Genomic DNA, 18,166 nt, shown 5'->3' with positions numbered 1-18,166 from the left:
ACTGTAGCACAATGGCATTCCAGCCAATGGCATAGTCTCCAGCATTTCAGACATACTAATTATGCATAGGCAAATGTTATCTGCAAAGTCATGAAATATAACCCTTAAACTCTCACAGTTGGAAAGGACAGCCTAAAAGGAAGAATTATGTAGGGATGATTGAAAGATTAAAAATATTGTATTATATAAAAGATAATAATATATCAATATTACCATGTATGATTTTTAAGAAAAATTTGTCCTCTTCTTCAAAGATGGTATTACATAGATATCAAACTGCATACATATACCCTTTGGACCAGCAGCCTATAGCTACATAAAAGCAGTACATTAAAGACCCGTATGAGGCATGTTGCCAATTCATCCACAAAGAGAGAGATAAATGTGTGACTGAAAAAGTACTTGTCGAACACAAGCTGCAGCTGTGCCTAACTAATACCTAATTACTCAACTAGAACATATTATCCATCAGGCAGAACAAAGGTGGGTAATTTGCTATCATCTACTGAGATGATTTACCAAATTACTGCATAAAAATACACTTAGCTCATATTAAAGTTATGACACTAACCAAACACAAGCATATTCAGAACTAATGGTGGTTTGACCTAACTTTCCTTTGTGGGGATTTAGAAAATATACTCCACAGGAATAAACCAAAGATAGTATAAAAATCTTAATTGGAAACCTGAAATTGACATCAGAATTCTTCCGGAACTAGTATAAAAGATTTCAATAAAGTTTGGTACTCAAAAACTATAATATGGGAAAATGTCAATAATAATTTAAAAATAAATTACATTTGTTACTGTTTTGGTTACTTATCTGTTATTAAACAAATTTATATACAGATATTCGTGTATAATTTAATCTGAACAGAAATGTAATGGTGATGAACACTACCTTCTTGGATCTTAATAATAAGCTCTACGGAGACGTGAATTGGAGAAAAATCTTCTGACAGCTGACTTTGTCATCAAGTGAGCACTAGAAACGTCCTCTGGTAAATAGGTTCATTGCTCTCAATTCTTCACTCCTGTCCTGTATTCGAATTACTCCATGCCATTTGTCACAGGACTTTGCATTACCTCCCACTAATGAGTATGTTTCCTCATTCAACTGATGTTGAGTTTAGCCGCATGACTTGTTTGTCCAATAGCATGTGGATTAAAGTGATGGGCCCTAGACACAAGCTGAAGCCTTTAAAGGCATTTCATAACTCTGCTCAACTTTTTTGTTTTCATGCCATTTGCCATTAGAGAAACATGCCTCACACGACTATTAATTAGAGAAATGCAGAGCTGACCCACGACTTGAAAGCAAAGAAGATATTTGTCGTTGTAAGCCAGTGAGATTTTTGAAGTTGGTTGTTAACAGCAGAAACTACTATTTCCCTTAATAAAGGCTTTTCCAGAAATGTTTATACTATGGATGTTTCATGTTTACTGCCCCAGCATTTGTCTACCTGATTTTTAATCAAAGATCCACCTTCATTCCATATCTTTAGGAAAGAGTTTCTGGGGTAAACCAAGTCTTGGCATTTCTCTGGTCACTGTAATTTGATTCAGTTATGGACATAAGATTTTAGTTGGGCCAATCACAATAAATTTCAGGACTTCTGGAAAAGCTACCAGAAAAGAATTTCACTGTTTCCTTATAGTCTCTTACTAGAAGAATGGGAAATTTAAGCTGCTTACCGACATCTTCCTGACACAAGGAGAAATCTAGTGCTACCTAGACTTAAGCCAACAAAGTTGAAAATAGAGTCAAGAAACAGAAAGAAACAAATCCTGAGGAGGTGGCCCAGTGTCTGAACCCAACTATACCTGAAAATTAATCTAGCTCTGGATATTTATATGTGTTGATAATTTCCTTTTATTCCTTAATGTAATTTTAATTGAGTTAATGGTCTCTGACCACAGAGAGCTTCATAATGGATACAGTATCTATGGTGTCAATTTAAAGGATAGGAAATAGAGAAAATATTTTTTTATTTGTCTTTTTAAAAATTAATTAATTTGTTTATTGAGGTAACACTGATTTATAACATTATATGAGTTTCATGTGCACAGCATTATACTTCTACTTCTGTATACCCTACAATGTGCTCATAAGATAAGAAATAACAAGTGTTGGTGAGGATGAGGTTTGTGGGAATGTAAATTGGTGGAGCCACTTTGAAAGTCAGTATGGAGGTTCCCCAAAAAAAATTCAGAGTAGAACTACCATATGATCCTGTTATCCCACTTCTGGGCATTTATCCAGAGAAAATATTTTTCTTAAACACAATTTTCCTTTATTTGAACTGAAACACTCAGTTATTCTGTAATGTGTATAAAAAGAAGAATTTATCGCAGAAAGAGAATAATTATAAAAGCATATGCAAAATACATGTCTAAATCTTCTATTCATATAATTTTCTTGTAAAAGTGAGTATCATTATGACATAATTATACTTTATCCAAATCCCAATGTAAAATTAACATTTCAAAGATATAATAGAATTATAATATTTTTCCTGCAGGCCAAAATATTTTATCAGTTCAACCTAAATTTATAATCTTCCAAACTTCACAGGAAGTATTAAGAGACTATCTAAGGGAAGCGGGGCTGCCGAGGAGGAGGAGAAGGAGGGGCGCGTGGCTTCCAGCGGCTGGGGGCGCCTGCGAGCGGAGGGGGGGGGGGCCTGTCCCGGAGGTGGCGGTGGTGCCATCTTGGCGAAGGGGGGATCAGGAAGTGCGGACGGCGGGGGCGGCAGTGGAGCCTGGAGCGGAGGCCGGGGGCTCCCACCCGCCGGCCCTGGGGCAGCAGCAGCAGCCGGGCTGGGGCAGCAGCTGGGGGCGGGGGGGGGGGGGGGGCTGGGGGACAGTCCCAGGATGGGGGGCGGGGCCTGGGGCCGGGGCCCTGCCTGAGTGGGGATCTGAAGCTGCTCCAGTTCCTTCTCCCCCGCGGCCACGAGCACTTCCGCATTGCCAGCGCCTGCCTGGACCAGCCGAGATGCGAGTTCCCGCTGGCTGAGGCCAGAGGGTCCGGGACAGGGGCCGCGCCCGGACCGCATCTCTCCCCACAGGGGTCGGTGCCTGGGGATCCCGTCCGCATCGACTGCAACATCACGGAGTCATAGCCAGCTGTGCCCCCCATCTGGTAAGCGGAGTCCGATGACCCTAACTTGGCTGCTGTCTTGGAGAGGCTGGTGGACATAAAGAAAGGGAATACTCTGCTACTGCAGCATCTGAAGAGGATCATCTCCGACCTGTGTAAACTCTATAACTTCCCTCAGCATCCAGATGTGGAGATGCTGGATCAGCCCTTGCCAGAAGAGCAGTGTACACAGGAAGATGTATCTTCGGAAGGTGAAGATGAGGAGATGCCTGGGGACACAGAAGACCTAGATCACTATGAAATGAAAGAAGAAGAGCCAGCTGAGGGCAAGAAATCTGAAGATGACGGCATCGGAAAAGAAAACTTGGCCATACCAGAGAAAATTAAAAAGAACCAGAGGCAAGATTACTTAAATGGCCCGGTGTCTGGCTAGGGCGCAGGCTACTGACCAGCTGATGAAGGAGCTCAGGAATATATACGGATCACTGAGTTTCAAAGGCGGAAACTATACAGTCAAACTCGTGAATGACAGCCTGTATGATTGGAATGTCAAACTCCTCAAAGTTGACCAGGACAGCACTTTGCACAACCATCTCCAGATCCTCAGAGAAAGGAGCCGACTTCATCCTACTTAACTTTGCTTTTAAAGATAACTTTCCCTTTGACGTGCCGTTTGTCAGGGTTGTGTCTCCAGTCCTCTCCGATGGTATGTTCTGGGCGGAGGTGCCATCTGCATGGAATTTCTCACCAAGCAGGGCTGGAGCAGTGCCTACTCAATAGAGTCAGTGATCATGCAGATCAGTGCCACACGGGTGAAGGGAAAAGCACGAGTGCAGTTTGGAGCCAACAAATCTCAATACAGCCCGACAAGAGCACAGCAGACCTACAAGTCCTTGGTGCAGATCCACGAAAAAAACTGCTGGTACACACCCCCGAAGGAAGATGGCTAACCCGGGAGTGCCATCCCCTTCTTCCTTCCCCAGGCATCACTGGACCAATTACCTTTGAATGCTGTATTTGGATCTCCTGCTGCCTCTGTGGTACCCTCCCTCACTTTTCCTGGACATGATAGCTCTGCCTATTGCAGGACAATGATGGCTATTCTAAACGCTAAGGAAAAAAAAAAACACAGAACTGTTTCAAGTACTCAAGACTGACTTACAGACCAACCAACCACCTGGCTGGAACCTTTGCTAGCAAGCATTCTTATAAAAGAAACTTTTGAGCCTCATTATATTGCTGGAAACTCAGCTGTGCTCCAGACTAGAGCCTCCTTACCTATGCTATGGATTTTTAATTTATTTTCCCTTATTTCATGTACACTGCTTTTTTTGGTTACAGTGTATGATGGATGTGTATGAAAAAAATGTACCTTTGGGAAAACAATTACAGTTTGTTGACTTGAAAAAAAAAAAGACTATCTAAAACTCTACTAAATTTAAAATGAACAAATTTAATACCAGGTTTATAAACACGACACAAAAACACCTCAGATGACGGAGAGAATAAATTATATCTGTCCTAGAGTCAAGTCTGCATAAACCTATTTTTCTAGATAATATAGGTGAAGTGTTTTTTCTGTAATTGAGTAAAGGAAAGGAAACTTAATCAGCTTGCCTCGACACAGTGAAAAGTTTTCTTTGACGACCATCAGTAAAGTGGCCAAGTACCTGATAATTATACTATCAGATGTTAATATTTCACTTCTGGTTGCTTAGCAGCCACCTGTATTTTAGAAAATAATATTCTATTTCTCTGACTATATGATGCGTATCATTTTATATTATTTGGAAAATACTGAAAGGTATTAAGGAAATAAAAGCCTGCCATGTTCCAAACACAAGATAGTTATTACTGTTAACAGTGTATTGTATTTCTCTCCAGAATTTATTTTCTAGATTGTATTGTATATATAATTGTCTGCATCTTGTTTTTTTAATATACACTTATTATATTTGATATTTTCCTACGACAATCATTTGTTAAAAAAAAAAAAGCTTTCAATAAACGTACATCTCACTTTAAGTAAGAGCCACATTCTTACAGTAGTCTACATGAATTGCATCCTCTCATTATCTGTCTGACCCAACTACCTCCCACTCCTTAACTTTACTCTGGTTGCAACAAATCCACTGCCATTCCTCCAACATGCCATGATGAACCCAAGTTAATACCTTTGTAGTAGCTGTCCCCTTGGCCTGCAGTCCTTCCTCTCCTGACGTGCATGGTTCATTCCACCTCCTCCTCCAAATGGCAAAGTTCTGTGGGATGCACCATGACCTGTCAGGTGACTGTGGTCATGGTCTCTGGAGTCAGAATTCACATCCTAGCTGTGTGACCTTGGGAAAGCTGCTGAACCTCTCTGTCCTTTGGCGAATAAAAATAACTATTCTCAGGGCCCAAACTCTGCTCTTTTTTTTTTTTTAAGTCTTTATTGAATTTGTTACAGTATTGCTTCTATTTATTTTATGTTTTGGTTTTTTGGCCATGAGGCACGTGTGATCTTAGCTCCCCAACCAGGGATCGAACCCGCACCCCCTGCATTGGAAGGTGAAGTCTTATCCACTGGACCACGAGGGAAGTCCCCAGCTCTTTTTTTTTTTTTTTTCCCAGCTATTTTTAATATTACTGTTTCCACAGTCCATTTGTATTTCATAGCATACTCCATTACTTACTGGTTATTACAGTTATTATTATAATTTACTGATATATTATGTTTATTGTGTACTGTCTCATCTCCTCTCACTAGATTGTAAATTCTACAAAGGTAGGTTTTCACCCTGAAGTGTTCCTCAAAAAAAACTGCACTAAAAAATACACCCATATACACAAAAAATTAACACTAATATAGAACCTAGAATGCCATCACTGTCCTAAGCTTTTAAAATATATTAATCATTTGCTCCTGCCACAACCCATGGATAGGGATTATTATTATGATCTCCATTTTATAGATAAGAAAGTTGGGGCATTCAAATACATAAGCAGCCTTCCCAACTGGTAATGCTAGTAAGTGGTGAAAGAATTTGAACCCAGGCAGTCTGGCTCCAGACAGAATATTCTTGATCACTATGCTATACTTCTACTGAATATGTATCGATTGAATGAACTGAACAAACCAAAGAAGGAAGCACTGTCATATCAACAGGATCACGTTTCTTTGATAGTCCCTACCTCCTTCTGAAAAAAAGTGAATTCTAGTTCTTCTAAGATTATCTTTTTCTCACCAGAGGAATGCAGGCAAGAAGGTAGAATAGTGAGGTTTTCATTTCTCATCTCACCTTCAACATGAGATGGGCCACCTTCCTGTTGGCTGAGTGTCCAAATATGTTGGATTTTCCTTTATTATTTTCGTCACCTTCACCCAGTTTCCAGCTCCACACTAATGATTTGCATCTGTAAAGCAAATAACCTTTGCTAGCCAGTGTGTTTTCCCTTTAACTTGGGCATGTTACCTTTTTATTTTAAATAAATATTATAGCACAACTTGCTAGTATACTATTAATATTAATAGCAGCAGTTTTCGAGCAACTACATCATAACTGTGTTCAATTCACTGGAATACTGTGTTCTTTTGCCACTCTATACATACTGCCCTTTAATATAGTATCTTTAATTGGGATACGAGTTGCTTGCTGGATGCATTATGAAACTCCACAGGGCTGTATTATGAGAGCAATACTTTCCAGCTGTGCTCAGCTCTGCTCTAGCTTTGCTTAAGTATGTCATACGAGGGAGGGAGGAGGGCTCCTCCTTTAATTCTTGAAAGGGAGTAACGAAACTACTGTTCACTGCCCCTCTCACCAAAAGAAAACAAAAATACACTTAAACTTAGCGGTCCTTTAGGACTACCTAGAACACTGTTTCTCAAAACAGAACCCACAGACAACAACTGCATCACAGGCAGCTTGAGTGCTTGTTAAAAAATGAGGACCACTACCCCTCATCCTGACCTTTTAGTGAACTGAAATTTGAGGAGGTAGGACAAAAGGGTTTGCATTTTTAACAGGTACCCCCAAGTAATTTGTGTGTGTATAATATATACATTAAACGTTAGTCAACAAATAAATGTTCAGCCTCTACTAGGTGCCATTTCCTGTACTGATTTCTGGGTATATAATAATAAACAGAAAGAGATATAATCGCTGTCCTCATAGAATTTCAGCCTAGTGAGGAGCCACGTATTTGTAAACGACCACCATACAAACAAGCACAGACTCTCAACTGGGATCCGGGCTATGAAGGAGAGAAATTCAGAAATATGGAACAGTTGGGCAGGAATTTCAAGGAAGGCATCTCTGAACTGAAACCCAAAGCTGAGTATAAATGAACTCAGGAAGAGGGGAAAAGTGGGTTGTGTTCCAGCCAAGAAGAAAATGATGTCATAAATCACACGGGGGTAAAGGAGCTTGGAGAGAGAAGGACTAATGCACAAAGCCCAGGGCGTGATAGCAACAGGGCAGCGGAAGCAGATTGTGAGAAGAAGCCATTGAGGTGACAGCTGAGTCTTGTAGACTAGCTCCTCCTTTATTCTACAAATACAAAGGGAACCTCTTGGAGGCTTTAATGGGGGAGAGGACACTGGCAGTGTTATAGTTGACATTAGTCTTATCCTAGAGCTGCACTATCCAATCAGGTAGCCACTAGCCACATGTCTATTTATGTTTAAATGTAATAAAATTAGAAGTTCAATTTCTCAGTCACACTATTTACATTTCAAGTGCTTAAAAGCCACATGTGGCTGGTAGCTACCTATCTGACAGCACAGATACAGAATATTCATTGTCCCAGAGAGTTCTATTGGCACAGCTGCTCAAAGTGTGGTCTGCAGACCCCAGCGTGGCAGACATCCCCTGAGAGCTAGTTAGAAATGCACAATGTCAAGTCCCACACTGCATTTGAAGGTGATTCTTAGGTGACCTGTATGCATATTAAAGTTTGAGAACCATAGTTCTAAAAGGTAACTGACCTTTTAATGGAATCCTATTAATCATTTGCTACTTTGAATGGGGTGAAAAGCACAGAGAAAATTCCAATATAGAGAATGACTGAAGAGATGAGGATATTGCCTGGTACCAATTTGGGCCTCAATTTCATGAGATCTCCTCAAGTCCCCTTAGGAACTCAGTGAAACATACACACCACCTGGTTCCAATCAAATGCTTTACATTTGGGGGGGAAAAGATTGTCTTACAGTTCTTTCCAAACGTGATTTCCAGGTATTGCCCTGCTGTCTTCCCTTCCCATCCTTTCCCCTGTACTATCCCTCTCTAATGTCTTGCTGTTGTGAGTAGGATTGCTACATATCATACCAACAGAATACAGGCTGTGACGCAAAAAGCTTAATTATCATTTTTAGGGTTCCCGGTGAAACGTTACTTGTTAGATTGTTAAAAGAAACTAATGAACTCACTGGCTTCCTGAAATTGTAGTTCTATTTTTCAGAAGTATGGTTGCCTATTTATTTTTAACTGTACTATTATCATACAAATAGATCAACTTGTGGTTGTTACCCATTTCAGACACGTGCTCCACTCCACTTTTATTACACAGTCTGTAACATGACAAAATACCTGAGGAAGCTCACCGAAATCCCAGACTTCTAAACAAAGCATTATAACATGTGGGAGGATAGAAAAAACTTCTAAATAGCTAACCTAGGCTCAGGTTTAATATTTGAGCTAAAGAAAGACTAGGATAACAAAATGATAATAATCTTAAAATGAACACTTACTAATCATTAAGGACTGAATGTATGCTCTCAAAATTCATATGTGGAAGCCCTAACACTCAATGTGATGGTATTGGGAGAGAGGGCCTTTGTGGGGTATGAGGGTCAGATGAGGTCATGAGATTTGACAAAGTGTCTCTCCTTGACCAAATTTTAGTCAGGTTCCTTTGATCCTCTTCCCAACTGGGCCTCAACTTTTGTCCTACTCTTTCTACCTCTGCATTGTACAATTTTAGCAAGAGTCCTGCTAAGTCAATTTAGCCAGAATTTCCCACCTCAATATCTGATCACCCTCAATAACTAATTGGGTTCCTCTTCCCCCCCTTACCCCAGGTGACATCTGATCTCCCTGGCCCCTTAAGCAAGAACCCTGTTAGGTTCATTTAGCTAGAATCCTCTCTTACCCCTGATGTTTCTTCTTAGCAATTTTCCGTCTACTGACCCCCACCCTGATCCTTGGCTACAAATTCCCACCATTCCTCGCTGTATTTAGAGTTGAGCCACCTCTCTTACTTCAAAAACCCCATTGCAGTAGCCCTCATACCTAGCCTGATAATCCTGAATACAGCTTGCCTTACCACTTTAACAAGGGTCACAATAATTTTTTCTTTAATAGGGTGGGATTCTCATGATGGGATTACTGGTATGATAATAGAACGATATCTCTCTTTCTCTCTGTCTCTCTGTCTCTCTGTCTCTCTCTCACAGACACACACACACATACACATTCTTTCTCTCTCTGTCTACAGAAGCATGGAGGAAAGGCCATGTGAGGACAGAGTGAGAAAGCAGCCATCTACAAGTCAGGAAGACAGCTCTCACTAGAAATCAATTTGACTGGCATTTTGATCTTGATCTTGGACTTTCCAGCCTGCAGAACTGAGAGAAATACATTTTTGTTGTACAAGCCACACAGTCTGTGGTATTTTTTATGGCAGCATGAGCAGACTGACACTATGTGCCATGCCCAGTGCTACATACTTCACAGATATTGTCTCATTTGATCTTTACCTACATTATTACTAAGCTAAAGTTACTAATATTATAAATGCTTTACAAATGAGGAAACTGAGGCTCACTGAGGTTAAGTGACTTCCCAAAGTCCCTCTGTTATTATTCCAAAGTCATCTCCTATTTACTTTGAATCTGAGTCCAAAGATACCCCATGCAAAGCTTTAAGCAATACTATGTTAAATGCTAGCAGCTATAGAGCCATCCAAAGCACCCCAAGTACTTGAAATGTTAACACATTTTGACAGCTATATTAAACTATTACCTGCATTTAAACAGATGCTATTATTTTTACAGGTATAATTAGGCTTTATGTACAAAAGAAATATATCTGTGGCTATTCCTTGTTTTTTGTTTTTTTTTAATTCTTTTTTTTATTCCTTGTTTTTATCCAAGAAATCTTACTAATTCGGGTTCATGTAGCACAGACAAGATGGCTTGCTAAACATATAAATGCACATCAAAAGCGAAGTCCTGTATGGATAGGAAACCTGAATTCTAATCCTATTTTGTAACTAATTACGGGACCTTGGGCAGGTCACTTTAGGACATATCTCATAGGACAAGGTGTTCCCTTATGGGAAAAAGGGGCTGTTGGTCTTTAGCATTACCCCTCCCCCAGAGTTAATACTCTGATTTTTGTTCTCAAAGGAAGTCTTATCAAGAACTCCATTATCTCAGCTGGCAAAATAAAATGTTTGATCTTTATAACAGGTTTAGGTCCTGCCACTTGATTACTTTGAATTTTGGTCCCCAAGGTAAAAAAATGAAAGAATGAAAGAGAGAGAGAAGAAGAAGGAAAGAAAGAAAGAAAGAAAGGGAGGGAGGAAGGGAGGAAGGAAGGAAGGAAGAAAGAAAAGAAAAAAAAGAAAAGAAAGAAAGTTGGTCAATCATATGTGCTATTCTACAAAAAAATAAAAAATAAAAAAATAAAAATAAGAAAGTTCAGACGTCGATTAGCTGATAGAATCTGTCCTGCTAGCAAATGTAAAATAATTAGCTGTACTGGTTAGGACTTATTCAGTTACAAGTGACAGAAACCCATTTCAAAATGGATAAAGCAAAAAAACCAACAACAAAATATTTAGTGATACGCACAAATGAAAAGTTCATGGGTGCTATGGCTTCAGGCAAATATCTTTGCCTGCTGGCAAAGCTCTAGGCTTACATGCTCATCTTCACTTTCCCAGACGGATGTCCCAGAATTAAATCTCATGGGCCAGAAAGGGCCATGGGCCACATTTGAAGCAGTCCTATGGCCAAGATAGGCCATATGCCTATACTTTGAACCAGAGATGAAGGCAGCCTCACTTTTAAACACCTAGAAACCACAAGGAAAATCCAGTAAAATTACTATAAGAATCGAGAATGAATATTTGGCAAGCAAAAAACAGTAGTCATCCACCTTATCAAGAAAAATATTAACAGTAAAGACATAATGGTAAGTGACAAAGTGGTTTCCCCATCTTACTAAAGATAATAATAGCTGTAAATTATTGAGCATTTCCTATACATCCGGAATTGTGCTAAATGCTGTACACTTGTTATCTACTTTATCTTACATACAGATGAAGAAGCAGAGGCTCAAAAAAGTCATGTCACTTGCACAGAATCCCTAAAGCTAATAAAAGGCAGAGCTAAAATACAATATGGATTTATCTGATTTCCCAGTTCAGGTTCTTAAGACTCTTAACCACTATACTGCTTCCATAAGAACTAACTTGATATCTTATTTTCAGAGAATACAAGAAAACAGAAGCTGCAAAGTAAAATAACTTCATTACGTGGCTTCAAAAAATGATGGTTGTTTGTAACAACAGAAGAGTACAGTAGAATATGGTTGACTAATAATGTCCATAACCGATCTGTGACAAAATCAGTTTCATAGTGTCTTAAATAATTCAGATACCTTATTTCCAAAATACAACAGTATTCCAAAAAATGATTTTCACAATAGATATGTACATGTATGGATGTGTATGTGTGTGTACACAGAAAATTAGAAATCAATGTTTCCAGAAGAGTTATTAACAATCAGAACATGAGAACCATCCACAGCTCTTACTAGTTATATCAGAATTATGAGTTATATCAGTTACTAGTGATATCAGAATTATTCAGAGTCATACTGGGACGTCACTAACCAGTCATCTGAAACTTGGCTGTTCATATGCCTGCAACCCACCAACCTCTACAGCCAGTCATTAAGTTACCACTTACCTAAACAATTTTCTACAGTAAGGTTTGGCAAAAGATGGTCTATCGTTCAAATCCAGCCTGATGCCTGTTTTTGTCAGTAAAGTTTTATCAGAACATAGCCATGCACATTAATTTACATATTGCTTATTGCTGCCTTTACACTACAATGGCAGAGTTAAACAGTTTCTACTGGGACGATCTATCCCCAGAGGTTGAAAATATTTGCTATTAGTCCTCTACAGAAAAAGGTTGCCATGTTCTAGAATATGGCATGCATGCTTCAAGGAGGATTTGAATGTTTAAAGATAAATTCCAAAAACCCAGAAATTTTTCTCCTAGTTTGTAAATCACTGGGAAGGAAACTAATATTTTATGAATACATATTGGATTTCTCATGCTATAAAAAGAATGTGATATCATACCTCAAACTGACCTTTGAAAATGCAGTAATGACGTGTTTATCAGGCAAGCTGCTCCAGAACAGTTGAGATGCCAGAAGTGTCCTCTCCTGCTTTAGGGCATCTTACTTTATATTGTTTCTATTTAGACCTTTAAAAAAGGAGTTAATGAGCTGAAACCTTTTCATTTACTCTCTTTGGGGCAACTGTCAATTGGAGGCTATGACATGTACTTTTTCTTGAAAAGTTTCCTTAAAATCTTTTAAACCTTAAAACTTTCCTTAACAGTTTCCCTTGCATTGGTTTCTACAAATTATATATACCTTGTTCCCCTCCCATTAAATCATGTTGACCCTGGAGTCATATATAAATTAGACATGTTCAACTCTTAACAGGCATTCATGGCTACTGAGGGACTTGTCCTTTGAAAGATTAACTGGGCACTTGGCCTTTATTGGTCTGTTCTTGGAATTACTGTGTTTCATCTGTTTTCCTTAAGCAGCTTGGGCTCTGGATGACCCACTTTCAATAAAGAAGGCTATTTGCTTAATGGAAGAGCATACTGTATTTTCCCTGATTCTGAATTAAACTCTAGGGATAATGTTTCCGTTTTTTACACGCAGACTCATTACTCCAACCTTCCCTGATTGGGTGGAAGGAGGATATTTTAGATGTGAAATTCAAGTTCTGATACTTTATCCTAAACTCTAGACTGCACAGGGAATCCCTGATCAAATTTCCAGCAGTTACATGAGACATATTAGGCATTAGGGTATACCACTGAGAAATATCTCTATGGTGTGCAAGTTGCTGCAGACATTTCACTTGTGCTATTTAAATAAACTAGTCATGTTTCATCATGCACCATAATGTTTCACTGTCAGGCACACAAACCCTAAGAATTCTCATATTTTCAACAAACTCAAGAGTAAAGCCATGAATTTGAAAATGTATGTGTTCACCCCAAGCCAGAGCAGAATATAATCCCCCTCAAAGGAGGAACACATTTTTGGCTAGCAGAAAAGCAAAACAAACTACAATCCTTAGAATATTTTAAAGTCAGCACAAGAAAGCTGTTGACAAGGAAAACAGGGTTGCAATGTGGATGAGAGAATCATATCTCCCTGTTAAGATCTTACTAAGAACAATTCATTCATTCCTGCATGTTGCTCCACTTACAGAAAGAAGTTGTGCCCCCCATTCCAATTCCAAATACTCCAAAGGAGCATTTGCATCAGCCCTCATATCTGTAAATTACACTCCTGGAATGTCAATTTCCTGGTACTGAAACTGCTAAAATGCAAATAGGAATGCTTTCACTGATCCTACAGTTACATATGTCTTGATAAGACTGCCTTAAGGCTTGTTTGAAAATATACTGAGTGAGTTCGATATATTTTTTTCTCGACCAAGCATCCATCCAAGGAGAAAACGGTGTCACCATGAGGTGGCAATCTGTTCCAGCAGTCAGCATGTGACAAACAAACCAGCTGGAGACAGGTCTTTCTTTACCACTCTTAGAAGAAATGCATTCTCTTTCCACTGAGGATGCCCAGCTGCTCATGGGTAACCCTGGAGCTTTAAGTATATTTGCTCCAAAAAGGCAGAGTCTGTCTGAAGGTGCAGTCAGCACAAAGAGCAGAGTTAGGGGACTCAGAAAGACAAATCCCAAAGGGCATCATTTAAGTCCAAGAGTGAAGTGCTACCTAATGGAAGAACCACCGTAACTTTTCAGTTAGTTGAAGTTAATAAGTTCACTTTTTGCTTAAGCTGTTTAGAGATGGGTTATTGTCACTTGCAAGAGGATAGTCACAAGGACAAGGTATTTTTACAAATGCTCAAAACATAATGAAAGCTCTATTATGATATGTTTATCAGACATCAAAATTTTGAAGATATGTGATACCTGACAGGAACATTTTGTGAGGGAGGAGGAGGAAGAATCTAGAAGAGTAGGCACAATCCATAGGCTCTGAATGGAATGCAGAATAATCAGGTACCCAGAACAGAGAGGTGGGGGGCTGGTAATGGGAGGGGCATTAAAAAGGGAAGCGAGCAGAGGTAGAAGACATGTTTTCATGTACTTGAGTGCAGTGTTTGGGGTTAGGAATGATTTAGCAAAATGTGAGATCTACAGTTTTATGCAGCTCAAACTAAACTACTCCAACAAAACTATTTCTCCACTGATATTACCTCTGCCATGAGCCAGGGTGTCCATTATGTTAATATTCATTTCATATTTTTTACCTTATTAAGAAATACCTCTACCACTTATCGGTTGAGAGCTTTCCAACCACTACACTGAGCTACTTGATGACCTTTCTCTCTATGGATGAACAGGTGGGGCCTGGAATGGCCAAACCCTTGAGCACATCATTGTGAACCATGAAAAGCCATGAACAGTAACAATGGGAATCACTACAGTCATATATGTTTTGTTCAAGTCATTTTACCTCCCTAAGACTTAGTTTACTCATCTGCAAAAAGGAATAGAATATAGAGATGATATATTATAGAGCTTTGCAGTGAAAATTACACTCAATATAAAATAATATATGAAAATGGTCTATGTGGCACCATAATACAGTAGGTACTAATTAAATTATAGCTGCTGTATTTTCTATAAACACATTTTACATTTGTTTGCCAATTACATTTGCATTTGTCTGTAAATGCGCATATTTAAGACAGAATTTACTTTTCCCAGACAAAATGTATACATGAAAGGATCTATAAAAGGAAAAATCTTGATTTTTCAAAATCCTATATTGTTGTCATGGTTAAAACACTGGAGTTTCAGAAGAAAAATGCTTAGAATCATGTAAATATCTAATTAACCCATCCTCCTAATCAGGTTATTTATTTTTTATAAAGCAGTTATTCACGCTGAAATTATCAAATGGCACAATAGAACAAAATTGGGTTTGCGCAATAATTTGAGGCAATCATGTTTTTATAAGTAAATAATATGCATAAATGAAACAGATTAATAATCTAATTATATTATGACTTCTTTTAGAGCCCGTTCATGTCCTAATTTCAAAAATGTGTATGTTAATCATGCTGTTTAACAGTGCAATCACAAAGGTCAGTGTACTTTACAAAAGCTGATAGGGGTCTAACAGACTTGCAAAAGGTATTAGTCTCAGCAGAAAGCTAGCATTTGGAAGTCAATGAAAAACCTGCAAAGTTGTGAAAGCAAATACAGAAAGAAGTGTCTATGCATAAAATATTCAGCAAGATAATAAGGTAATACGGCATTGGTGAACTTTATTTTTTTATTGAAGTACAGTTGATTTACAATGTGCTAATTTCTGCTATACAGCAAAGTGATTCAGTTACACACACACACACACACACACACACATTCTTTTTTTATATGCTTTTCCATTATGGTTTGTCATAGGATATTGAATATAGCTCTCCGTGTTATACAGTAGGACCTTGTTGTTTATCCATTCTTATATATAAAAGCTTACATCTGCTAACCCCAACTTCCCACTCCAACCCTCCCTCAACCCTCTCCTCCTTGGCAACCACAAGTCTGTTCTCTATGTCCATGATTCTGCTTCTGTTTCATAGATAGGTTCATTGTGTCATATTTTAGCTTCCATATATAAGTGATAACATATGGTATTTGTCTTTCTCTTTCTGACTTACTTCACTTAGTATGATAATCTCTAGTTGTATCCATGTTGCTGCAAATGGCATTATTTTGTTCTTTTTTATGGATGAGTAGTATTCCATTGTATGTACCACATCTTCTTTATCCATTCATCTGTCGATGGACACTTAGGTTGTTTCCATGTCTTGGCTATTGTGAATAGTGCTGCTATGAACTTTGGGGTGCATTTATCTTTTTGAATTATAGTTTTGTCTGGATATACGCCCAGGAGTAGGATTGCTAGATCATATGGTAGTTCTGTTTTTAGTTTTCTGAGGAACCTCCATACTGTTTTCCACAGTGGCTGTACCAACTTACATTCCCATAGCATTGGTGAACTTTAAAAATTGTAATGCAGAGTGCATATGGAAGAGAACAAAAAAAAATTTCAATGGCTAAAGATTTGTGACTTTTTTCTGGGATGAATATAGTAAAAATCAATGAAGAAAAAGTTGAACATAAGTATAAAAGAGACACTATGTTCTTCTGGTAATAGAAATGGCAATTAAATATAAAGTACTTGCTTCTCATCCAAGTCTCCTCTTCCTCTTTACCCCAAACCCATCCTTCAGCACAGCCTCTACCTTCTCTCTTTTATAATGCACTTTCTGAAACTGAAATAAAACATACAAACACAAAAATGCATACAGAAATTTATAATCATTTTTGAAGCTTTTATAAATGGACTCACACAATATGTATACTTTCTTTTGGGGTTTCCTTCACAAATTATTATGGTTGTGAGATTTTCTTCCATGTTGTTACATGTAGTAGTAATTTTCATTGCTCTAATGTATATACCACAAGTTTTGCCATTAAAATAGTGTATTGTTATAAATAGCCTGGACCACCTTTTCTACTTACGTATTTTTGGAATATAACTAGGAGTGGAATTGCTGAGTCAAAGCACTGTGGAGCTCATCCTTTAGGTTTCCAAACTGATAGTGCTAACTTATGCTATTGCAAGCACTGCTTGGATGTTTCCATGGGTCCATAAGCCCCTCATTAGTATTACCATGTTTACTTTGTTTTGAATTTTAGCCATTTTTTATATGTAGTGACATCTCACTGGGTTCCTGTTTTATTGAGGTATAGTATACATGCAACAAAAGGCACATAAGTGTCGATGGGTTTTGACAAATTTATTTACCCATGTAACTACTATCCAAAGCAAAATATATAGAATATTTCCATTATCCCAGAAAGTTCTCTTGCCTTTTTCCATTGAATTTCATACTCTCACCTTAAGAATTGCTGTCCTGATTTCTGTCACTATGGTTCTCTTCTTGGACTTAAAATAAGTAAAATCCTACAGAGGAAAATCACTTATGTGTGGCTTCTTTTGCTCAACATTGTGTGCTCGACGTTGTGTTTATAACATTCGTCATGGCATGTGTCCGCATTATTAATTTCCTTTTCGTTGTCAAGCAATATTCCATTGTATGAATATACCACAGATTGTTTATTCCATTCTCCTTGTGGATGAGCATTTGAGTTGTTTCAAATTAGGTTATGATGAACATTTTTTATAAATCTTTTGCAGACAGAGGTTTTTATTTATCTTGGGTAAATACCTAGAATGGAATTCTCAGGGTGTGAGATAGAATGTATATTTAATTTGACAAGAAACTGCCAAACAGTTATGCAAAGTATTTGAACAATTTAACCTTCCTACCAGCATTTATGAAAGTTATAGTAGCTCCACATCTTTGCCAACAATTAGCATTGTCACTCTTAACGGATATATCCATTGCAGTGGGTGTAAAATGATATATGATTGTGGTTTTAATTTTCTGATAATGATGTTAAGCAATTTTTTACATGCTTGTGCTTATTGATCATTCTTATATCTCCTTTTGAGAAGTGTCTGTTCAAAAGTTTTACCCTTGTTATTGAGTAATCTGTCTTTATAACATTGATAAGTAGAAGTTCTTTATATATTCTAGGTAAAAGTCCTTTCTCAGATTTATGCATTGTAAATATTTTGTTTCAGTCTCTGACTTGCCTATTCATTTTCCTAATTTCTTTCATAAATAGAAGTTTTATCTTTAACGTTGATAA

At 38.1% G+C, this 18,166-nt stretch overlaps 1 pseudogene; it reads left to right on the top strand.

Annotated features, from left to right (window-relative positions):
- Positions 1-2,887: 2,887 nt before the first annotated feature.
- On the top strand, positions 2,888-4,229 carry LOC118904293 (annotated as a pseudogene).
- The last annotated feature ends 13,937 nt before the right edge of the window (positions 4,230-18,166 follow it).

Source organism: Balaenoptera musculus, chromosome 11 (genome assembly GCF_009873245.2).
Source record: "Balaenoptera musculus isolate JJ_BM4_2016_0621 chromosome 11, mBalMus1.pri.v3, whole genome shotgun sequence".
NCBI classification, from domain to species: Eukaryota; Metazoa; Chordata; class Mammalia; order Artiodactyla; family Balaenopteridae; genus Balaenoptera; species Balaenoptera musculus.
Note: the sequence above shows the minus strand (reverse complement) of the source record. Positions and strands in the feature narration are given on the sequence as shown.